This window comes from Vombatus ursinus, unplaced genomic scaffold, assembly GCF_900497805.2.
Source record: "Vombatus ursinus unplaced genomic scaffold, bare-nosed wombat genome assembly UNPS02014779.1, whole genome shotgun sequence".
Classification (NCBI taxonomy): Eukaryota; Metazoa; Chordata; class Mammalia; order Diprotodontia; family Vombatidae; genus Vombatus; species Vombatus ursinus.
The window spans coordinates 66,323,612-66,333,573 of record NW_020954557.1 but is presented as its reverse complement, the minus strand read 5'-3'; the positions used below and the strand labels follow the sequence as shown (position 1 = coordinate 66,333,573).

Sequence of the window (9,962 nt, the reverse complement as noted above, 5' to 3'; positions counted from 1 at the left end):
CTAGGGTCACACAGCTAGTAAGTGACAAGTGTTTGGTCTGAGGCTGAATTTGAACTCAGGTCCTCTTGATTTCAGGGCTGGTGTTCTATACACTGCACCACCTAGCTGCCCCATCTCTTTACCTTTTCAGTGTGTGTCATGGGCCACTTAGGTCATCTAGTGGAGCATATGAACCCTATATCAGAATAATGTTTGTTGTATATATTCACAATTGAAGGAAATGGTAAATTTCAATTGGATGTAAGTGAAAAATAAGATATTTTTTCCCATCCATGGTCACAGAACCCCTGAAATCTTTGAACTGAATCTCTTAATGTAGGACTCCAGATTAATATCCCCTATGTATATTATTTTCTCACTGAAGAAAAAATTCTAATGAAATTTAAATAAGATCTTGGTACTTAGATGATTTTTCCTTGTAGAATTCTCTAGATTTTAAAAATGGATTCTTCTTTTTTTCTTCCATCTTAGGAAGCATACCTTAATCTTTGTAACTCCCCATAAATGAGTTCAAATCAGATGCATATGATTTTGTTTTGCTTGAGAGGCAGAGGAGAATATCGCCCCTTTATGGAAAAGAGATAAATGCTTTTATTAATTTGCCCAGAGTCTGCAAGGGGGAAGACAGATGTATAGTCCTTTAGAAATACCTCAAGAAATGCAGTTCTTTAGGTTGTGAGGTCTGTGTGTGCTCCAATCAAGTGGGAAAATATAATCTGACAGATTTTTCTAAGTGTCTAGATTTCATACCTGAATTGTTTTAAATCTATTGAAGCATCATCATCAAAAGTAAGTACTTTTGATAAGTCCCCATCTATCTATGGGAGAGAGATCAGATGAGGTCTGCTGTAGGGGGCAAGGGAAACTAATACCATGGAGAGCTTGCTGTCAAAGAAGAGTGTTGCTTTACATTTATATAGTACTCTTTTCTTTCTGAAATGTCTCCCTATCTATCATTCACTTTGAGCCTAAAGATACTTCTGAAAAGTAGATTGGGCAGCTATTATTATTTCCACTTTCCAGATGAGAAAACTGAGGAAAGAATAAGTGATTTGCTTAAGATCATATACCTCCTTATGGGCAGAGCAGCATCTTTATATGCAACATTTCTATAGCATCTACTACATACCAGGAATTGTGCAAATCACTTTTAACAAATATTATTTAACAAATTGTCATATTATTTAACAAATATTACTTGATTCTCACAACAACCTTGCATGGTGGGTGCTATTATTATTTCCATTCTGCAGTTGAGGAAACTGAGGCAAACAGTGGCTTGCCCAAAGTCATAAAACTAGTGTTTGTCTAAAGGTTTTATGGGATGTTCACTGAGGATTAGCAATACTGTGAGGGCTTGCTGAGCCCTTTCCAGGGCTGCTCATCCATTTTGGTGTCCACTTGTCACCCAGCTTTCACTTGTGACTCCAAGAAGCTGTAGCATGTGCAGTAATCACACCCCAATAAAACCATTTGAGCAGACGGTTTAAAACAGGCTGAGGGTAACCTACAGGTCTCAAACCTGTCAGTTAGTTAGCAAGGTGTCCACCCCAAGGAAGTGAAGACTTCTTCAGAAGAATGGGAAGATGAGGACTAATTGCTCAAATGGCCATGAAGGCAGCTAAAGCAGGGGCTGTGGAGCACTTAGCTTGGTCAGACATTGATGATACCAAGGTCATCAATTGGTTTGCCAGTCATCCTGACTTTTGTCTTACCACTGGACTTTGATTACTTTGGAAGAGAGAGTGAGGTTGAGGACTTTGTGCTACTCTGTCTCACTTAAATCCAATTAATCAATTAATTACCCTGTGATATCATTAGTCCTCTGAAAAAAAGGGACAAATAGCATGTGTCTGAGGCAAGATTTGAATTCGGGTCTTCTTGACTCCAGGCCAGATCATCTATTCACTCTGCCACTAGCTTCATCAAGGTTAGAGGAAAGGTTAGGTTTAGGGTTATGAGAATTGGAATATTTGGAGATATGAGCTCAGGGTTAGGAATGGAATGTTTATATAAAGTGGACTTGGAATAAATTTGCTTTAGAAGACCTAAAGAGTTAGAAGGAAAAGAACCATTCCATTTTATCGGAAAGAATTTAGAATTAGAAAGCCTGGATTTTAATCCAATCTTTTCACCTGTTTGACTTTGGGAAAATCATTTAACCACTCTGTATCTCAGCTTTCTCATTTGTAAAATGAGATTGGACTAGGATCTCTAAGAATCTTTTGTGGCAGGTGAAAGATGTAATGTTCTTCACCTTCTGGTTCTAAATCTATTAGCCCCTAGTAACTTGGTGAAGAACATTGAAACAGAGTAGAGGATCTTTGTGCTGATAAAGAGGACAGTGAGAAACAAGTATGGGACAATTGGAAAATCATTATTAGTAGCAACAGTTGGAAAGGGGCATAAAAGTAGAGAGTTGAAGAGGGTGATAATACTAAAGGCAGTTTAAGAGATGACTGTCCCGAATGTAGCTAAAGAATTGGAGAAGAGGAAGGAAACTTAGGAAATGCTATAATGGTACAGAGGGGTAAGAAATAGTACTGTCAGTTTGCTCAAAGGACTGGCTGCAGTGTTGCTTTTTGGAAATATTCACTCTATTGTGGTGTTGCCCAAAATGATGAAAAATTCAAGTACAGGTAAGGGTTGATGAACAGTAATTATGCTTCCTTCACTTTAATTTTTAAGTAGGTGATGAAAAATTTAGGGAGGTTGTATATATAAAGTATAATTTGAAAAATGTTCCAGTAAATGTTACAGAGATATGTGCATATAATCTTCAAACAGACTCATTAATTAGCTCATAAAGTATTTATTTATGAGTACCTTCTACATGTAAGACTCTGTGCTGTAAATAGAACAAATATGTGTTCTCCATACTTAAGGAACTTGCAACATAGGAGTAAAATGTTTTTTTAAAAATAACATGAATAACTGAAACCAGGCAATACACCATGTCACAAACCAGATATTATACCATGTCACAAGAGAAACACAAAGTGATATAGGAGATCTAAAGAGCAAAAGAGAAATTCTGTTGAGGGTACTGAGAGAGATTCATAGAAGACAGGACATTTAAGTTTGGCTTGTAGTGATGGTTGGTATTTCAACAGATGGAGATATAGAGATAGGGTTCTAAGGCAGAGGCAGAGGGGTACTAAGGCAGTTATGAATGACTTATTGCTTTTTTTAATGGGTCTCCCACTCAAGATCAGAGACCAGGACTATTTACCCATGTAATGCTTAAGAGCAAGCATACACTCCCAGATCAGTAAGCTTAATGACTTGAGGTCAGCTTTTATATTGCTTTGACCCTTCCTCTGATCATCAGTCTGATTCTCAATTTTGCTGACTTGCTTAGACCTTCACTTCTTATTTTTTCTCTATCTATGAATCATATTTTCCTTCTATGATATATGAGTCACATATACTAATTCCTGTTCCTTTATAGACTCTGCACTCATTGTCCCACAGCTGATTTCTTCATTATCAATAAGCTCCTATCCTTTGTCTGACCCTAGGCAGCTAGGTGACATGATGTATGAACTCAGACACTCACTAACCATGTGATAGTGGAGAAGTCACTTAACCTCTATTTGCCTCAGTTTCCTTAACTAAAAAATGGGGATAACAGAATTTACCTTTCAGGCTTGTTGTGAGGATAAAATGAAATAATATTTATAATAAGTGCTTAACACAGTATCTGATACATAATAGACATTTAATAAATACTTGGTTCCCTCCTCCACTATTGCTCAATTGGTCCTGAACCCAGGATACTGCATTCTACAGTATCTCAGCCAGGACCATGCAAGACCTGTTTTCCCCATGGTGTCAGATATAGACTCACAAGGAATAAGTTTTCATCAGAACATGGGGAGATAGAAAAATGAACAGTGTGCTCTAAATTTGCTAAAAGCACTGTGTATGTAGTAGATAAGCTCTGAAAAGTAAGTTGTGTAGTTCCTTAAATGTCACCGTAAATTATCTGGCATTTCCTCCAAATAGTTGTGTGTGTGTGTGTGTGTGTGTGTGTGTGTGTGTGTGAGAGAGAGAGAGAGAGTCAGAGAGAGTCATAATATGCCAGAGGGATTGAAGAAGGAAAAGACTGTAGCCAGGTCAGTTAGGAGTACTTTCAGTAAAATATGGGATCCTTCGCTAGAATGATGGGCTGAAACAAGATAAAATTTAATTGAGATAAATAAAAAGTCCTGGACTTGGCTTCAAAGAATCAACTGTATAACTTTAAGGGAGGGGCAATAGGTAGAAATAAGACCTAAGTTTTACATTAATTCTGTTAAATTTTGGGTTGGTCCTTCATTATTTATCTTAATTAGAGTCACATCCATGCTAATTAAGTGTAAAATAAGAGTAGCATTCTTTTCAAAAACATTTCTGGCTTTGCCTTTGCAGTCTTTTATTTTTCTCTAGTTTTTGAAAAGAAAATTTATTTAACAAATGAAACTTGTTAAGTGAAACAGTCAGCAATACACCTAAAAAGAAATTACAATACAATGAATGATTTAAATCAAGACTTCGAAATTCAATACAAACACCAAGACCAAATCCTAAAGTATTTATATTGCATCTTAAAATTGTTCCCATTAACTTAAAAAAAAAAGCTTAAATGTACGTGCCCTACAGGATAGTAAACAAAATAAACTAGAACAAACATGCCAAATGTTTCACTTTTGAATCACAGACACAGCTTCTATATTTGTTTTACAAAAAAGTCTGTCTCCCAACATGCATCTAAAACAGTGTTCCATGTAATGTGGTATAAGAGCAACATTTAACATAATTGAAACTACTTTAACCTAAATACACTTACTGCATAAGTACACTCCTACAACATAACTACTTAGAGAAAAGCTGAAATTGTTTAACAGTTGTAGTCTTTACTGAACTTTATCATTATATCCTAGATGAATCTTTTTCTGTGTTCAAAAATATTGAATCTTAAGTTTTTAAAATAATCCTGATTTCACTTACAGTAAGCATAAATCACAAGTTTGTATTGTAAAACTGTTAAGCTTCATTTTTTTCTTTAAAAAAAGTTGGCCAAGAGCGAGTGATCAGGATTACATTCCCCACCCACCACTCATACTGGGCATACCAGACATCCCTCCCATAGATACATGGCTCCTGCTACTGTAGTAGCTGCTGTTCATTGCTCCTTGACTCCCTATGCAATGTTTAATTGAAAATCACTGAAGTTTTCATGTAAATCTTGGTCATATCTGTTCTTGCTGATTTAACCACCATTGACTCCTCTGTAACCCCCACTCAGTTGCTGGCTAGCTGTACCACCCTAACTAGACTGGCTTGATGAGCCCATGCCTCCCATCATTTGGTACCATAAGCACCACTGCTTGCTTCTGCTGTAGAATTCAAGAAGAGTTCTATAGATCTGTGCTGCATATTTACTCTGTCTTTTGCCATAGCTGCCACAGCATCTTCATGAGTAGCAAATTCAACATCTGTTTTTCCAGTCACTCTGCCATCAGGTTCAATTTCAGTGTGTACTCAAACAGGGTTGAGTGGTGAGAAAATTGCAAATGTCATTTTCAATAGCTCTGTAAGGTAATCCTCTCATGTACACACAATGGCCTATTGTACTCTGGAAAGTGAACCTACCATCTCAGTATCTATGATCACACATTCCTAAAAAAAATCAGTAATAGAGGTCTCTTCCAAAGCTATCCGACCCAAAGCCATATGCATCATTATATCCATTGCAGTCATCATAGCCTCCATACACTTCACTGTAGGCACCTCATTTCATTCTTTCAAACCCAGCTCCTCTGCTGTCATAGCCTCAGCCAGTCCCAGGCCTGTCACAAGGGCCTGGCTGCTACATAGCTATTAACTTTCAAGGAGGATCATAATGAGTGCGAACTTCTATCTGGCTGCTCTTGAAGATTTTGATGTACCTGTGCCCTATTCTTTACTTGTGTTTCTTTAGAGTCTTTTCAACTATTTCCTGTGAATCAAACTACATGAGGACTTCCCCTGTACTCCTCCCTCAAAACTCCACTGGCAATGTTGTCCCATTTGGCATGATTTCCAACCCTAAAAATACCAAACAATTTCTTCCTTGCTACAGCCAAGTGGGAATACTCTAAGGCTCACAGAGCATCGTTGGCAGTGTCAACACTATTTGGACCAATATGCTTCAACATCCAATGCATTTCAACATTGTTTGACTTGAATACTTCAGCATATCTGCATCCTATTGTTTCTCTGTCTTTTCTTCAGTGCCAATTTGATTCGATCTTCTGATTCAAGTTCAACAAATTCTTCTCCACTTGGTCTACGTATTTTGGGTATAGATGAAATGAATGCCTGATGCTCCATTTTTAATTTTTCATTCTGAGGACTTCAATGGCTTGGCAAGACCAGGGCAAACCTCAGACCTTCATCACTAAACCCTCTCCACCTTTGGAGCTCAGCATCATCTTGTTCAGTCAGTGGCAATGACTCAAAACTTGACTTTGGTGTGGCTACAAAGAAATGTGCCTTTGCAGTCTTCTGGGTTGAGAGTGACAGTTGTCTTATTCACTAGTTCATTGGAAGGAATGAATTGGCTTCCGAATATCTGGGCTTCTTGACCAACTACTCTCCTTAGTAGGTTTCTCAATATCTCTAAGCTCAACAAGCCTTGTGTTAAGATATGGTGTGATAAGACATTACAAAAAGTTCATGTGGGGGTGGAGCCAAGATGGCAGAGTAAAAGCAGTGACTTGCTTCAGCTGTCCCCCAAAACCCCTCCAAATACCTATAAAAATGACTCTAAACAAATTCTAAAGCAGCAGAACTCACAAAAAGACAGAGTGAAACAAATTTACAGTTCAAGACAACCTGGATGGCCAATTGAAGAGGTCTATCACACTGGGTTGGGAGAGGAACACAGTTTGGCATGGGCACACAGGCCTCAGTGAACCTGGAGCAGGCCTCAGAGGACTGAATTGCAGGCAGCTGTGGTGGTTTCCAGAACTCTTATCCCATGAATGTCAAAGACAACTTAGAAGGTCGGTGGGAAAATTCTGTGTCTGTGGTGAGTCAGAGAAGTGGGTGGTCTCAGCCCCAGTCCATGTGTGACCCCAGGCAGCAGCTGCTTCCAGAACTTTGGGCCCACAGACTGAGGGGGAACCGAGTGACTGATAAGAGGAGGATTGCAGAGATCTTTTTGCTGGTGCAGGATTCTCTTGTTTTTCCCATGCTTGGATCTGGGTCACAGTTCTGGGTGGCAGGCCTGTGGTGAGGAGTGCTGGTGTGTTGGACCTTGGAGTGGTTATGGAGAGAGAATCCTCCTCACAGTTCCAAGACAAAAAAAGAGTGTTTGTGGTCACTCATAGACCAGAGCATAGGCCAGGGAAGGAGTAAACACCTCACCCTTGTTCATAGCACCTTGGAAGAACTGAAAATTTACAGTTCCCTAGAAGTATCTCTGAAAACAGCTGCACAAACCCCCCAAAGCTTGGGACAGTACATTCTCCACACTGGAAACAGACCCCTTCCTTAACAAAGAGTTTATAACTCAAGTAATTGGCTGGAATCATGAGCAAGCAGCACAAAAAGAATCAGACTATAGAATCTTACTTTGGTGACAAAGAAGATCAAAACATCAAACCAGAAGACAACAAAGTCAAAGCTCCTACATCCAAAGCCTCCAAGAAAAATATAAATTAGTCCCAGACCATGGAAGAGTTCAGAAAGAATTTTGAGAAGCAAGCAAGAGAAGTAGAGGAAAAACTGAGAGTGACACAAGAAAATCATGGAAAACAAGTCAACAGCTTGCTAAAGGAGATCCAAAAAATACTGAAGAAAATAACACCTTAAAAAGTAGCCTAACCCAAATGACAAAACCAAATTGGCCAAAAAGGCAATAAGGAGAATGCCCTAAAAAGCAAAATTGTCCAAATGGAAAAGGAAGTCCAAAAACTTACTGAAGAAAATACTTCCTTAAAAATTAGAATGGAGTAATTGGAAGCTAGTGACTTGATGAGAAATCAAGACACTGTAAAACAAATTCAAAAGAATGAAAAAAAATAGAAGAGGATGTGAAATATGTCATTGGAAAAACAACTGACCTGGAAAATAGATTGAGGAGAGAGAATTTAAAAATTATTGGACTTTCTGAAAGCCATGATCAAAAAAAGAGTCTAGACATCATCTTTCAAGAAATTATCAAGGAAAACTGCCCTGATATTCTAGAACCAGAGGGTAAAATAGAAATGGGAAGAATCCACCCATCACCTCCTGAAAGAGATCCCCAAAGGAAAACTCCTAGGAATAGTGTAGCCAAATTCCAGAGTTCTCAGGTCAAGGAGAAAATATTGCAAGCAGCCAGAAAGAAACAATTCAAGTATTGTGGAAACATAATCAGGATAACACAAGATTTAGCAACTTCTATGTTAAGAGACCAGAAGACATGGAATATAATATTCCAGAAGGCAAAGGAGATAGGATTACAACCAAGAATCACCTACCCAGCAAAACTGAGCATAATCCTTCAGGGGAAAAAATGGTCATTCGGGGAAAAAATGGCCATTCAGTGAAATAGGGGGCTTTCAAGCATTCTTGATGAAAAGACCAGAACTGAATAGAAAATTTGACTTTCAAATACAAGACTCAAGTGGAACTTGAAGAGGTAAACAGGAAAGAGAAGTCATAAGAGACATATTAAGGTTGAACTGTTTACATTCCTGCATGGAAAGAAGATATTTGTAACTCAAGAGTCCTTTGTCAGTATTAGGGTAGTGAGAGGGAAAAATTATATGTATATATATATATATACACATAGATAGATAGATAGATAGATAGATAGATAGATAGATAGATAGATAGATAGAGGGCACAGGGTGAGTTGAAGATGAAGGGGTGATATCTGGAAAATAAAATTGAGGGGTGAGAGAGGATTATACTGGGAGAAGGAGAAAGGGAGAAGTAGAATGGGGTAAATTAGCTCACATGGAACAGACCAGAAAAGGTTTTTACAGTGGAGGGGAAATGGGGGGAGGTGAGAGGGAGTGAGTGAATCTTATTGTGATAGGATTTGGCTTAAGGAGGGAATAACATACAAAATTGGGTATGCAAATCTGTCTCACCCTACAGGAAAATGGGGGGTGGAAGGGGACAAGAGAGCAGGGGGATGATAGAGGGGAGGGCGGATTGGGGGAGGAGATAATCAGAAGGAAACACTTCTGAGGAGGGACAGGATCAAAAGAGAGAATAGAATAAATGGGAGGTGGGATAGGATGAAGGGAAATATACTTAGTTTTTCACAACATGACTACTATGGAAGTGCTTTGCATGACTACATATGTATGACATGTATCGAGTTGCTTGCCTTTTCAATGAGGGTGGGTGGGGAGGGAGGAAGGGAGAAAATTTGTAACCCAAAGTTTTAAAAACACATGTTAAAAAATGTTTTCACATGCAACTGGGAAAGAAGAAATACAGGAAATGGGGTATTGACATATATCCTGCCCTACAGGAAAACAAAAGGGGTAGGGGATAAGAGAAGGGGGAGAGAGATAGAAGGGAGGGCAGATTAGGGGAAGGGGTTTGTATACAGAATGCATGCCATCTTGGGGTGAGGGAGGGATGAGATGGGGAGAATATTTGGAACTCAAAATCTTGTGAAAGTGAATGTTGAAAAATAAAATATAAATTAAAAAAACAAAAAAGAAGAAAAAAATAGTAAAATAGTAAAAAATTTCATATGAATTTAGATTTCATTATTAAAAGTATATGGTCTGTGGAATGGTGGTAATGATGAATCTTTTGTCTAACATGTAGGTCTAACATCTGAACAGCAACATCTACAGAATCATCTCTACTCCTAACATCAAGGTTCAGAAGGAACATTGGTAGGTGAGTGTATAAGTAAAGGGTGACTGAGATGATGAGAGGATTACATATCATTTCATAGGAAAATTGACTGAAGGAAATGCAAT

At 38.3% G+C, this 9,962-nt stretch overlaps 1 pseudogene; it reads right to left on the bottom strand.

Annotated features, from left to right (window-relative positions):
• Window positions 1–5,081: 5,081 nt before the first annotated feature.
• Window positions 5,082–6,458, bottom strand: LOC114045924 (annotated as a pseudogene).
• Window positions 6,459–9,962: the final 3,504 nt, after the last annotated feature.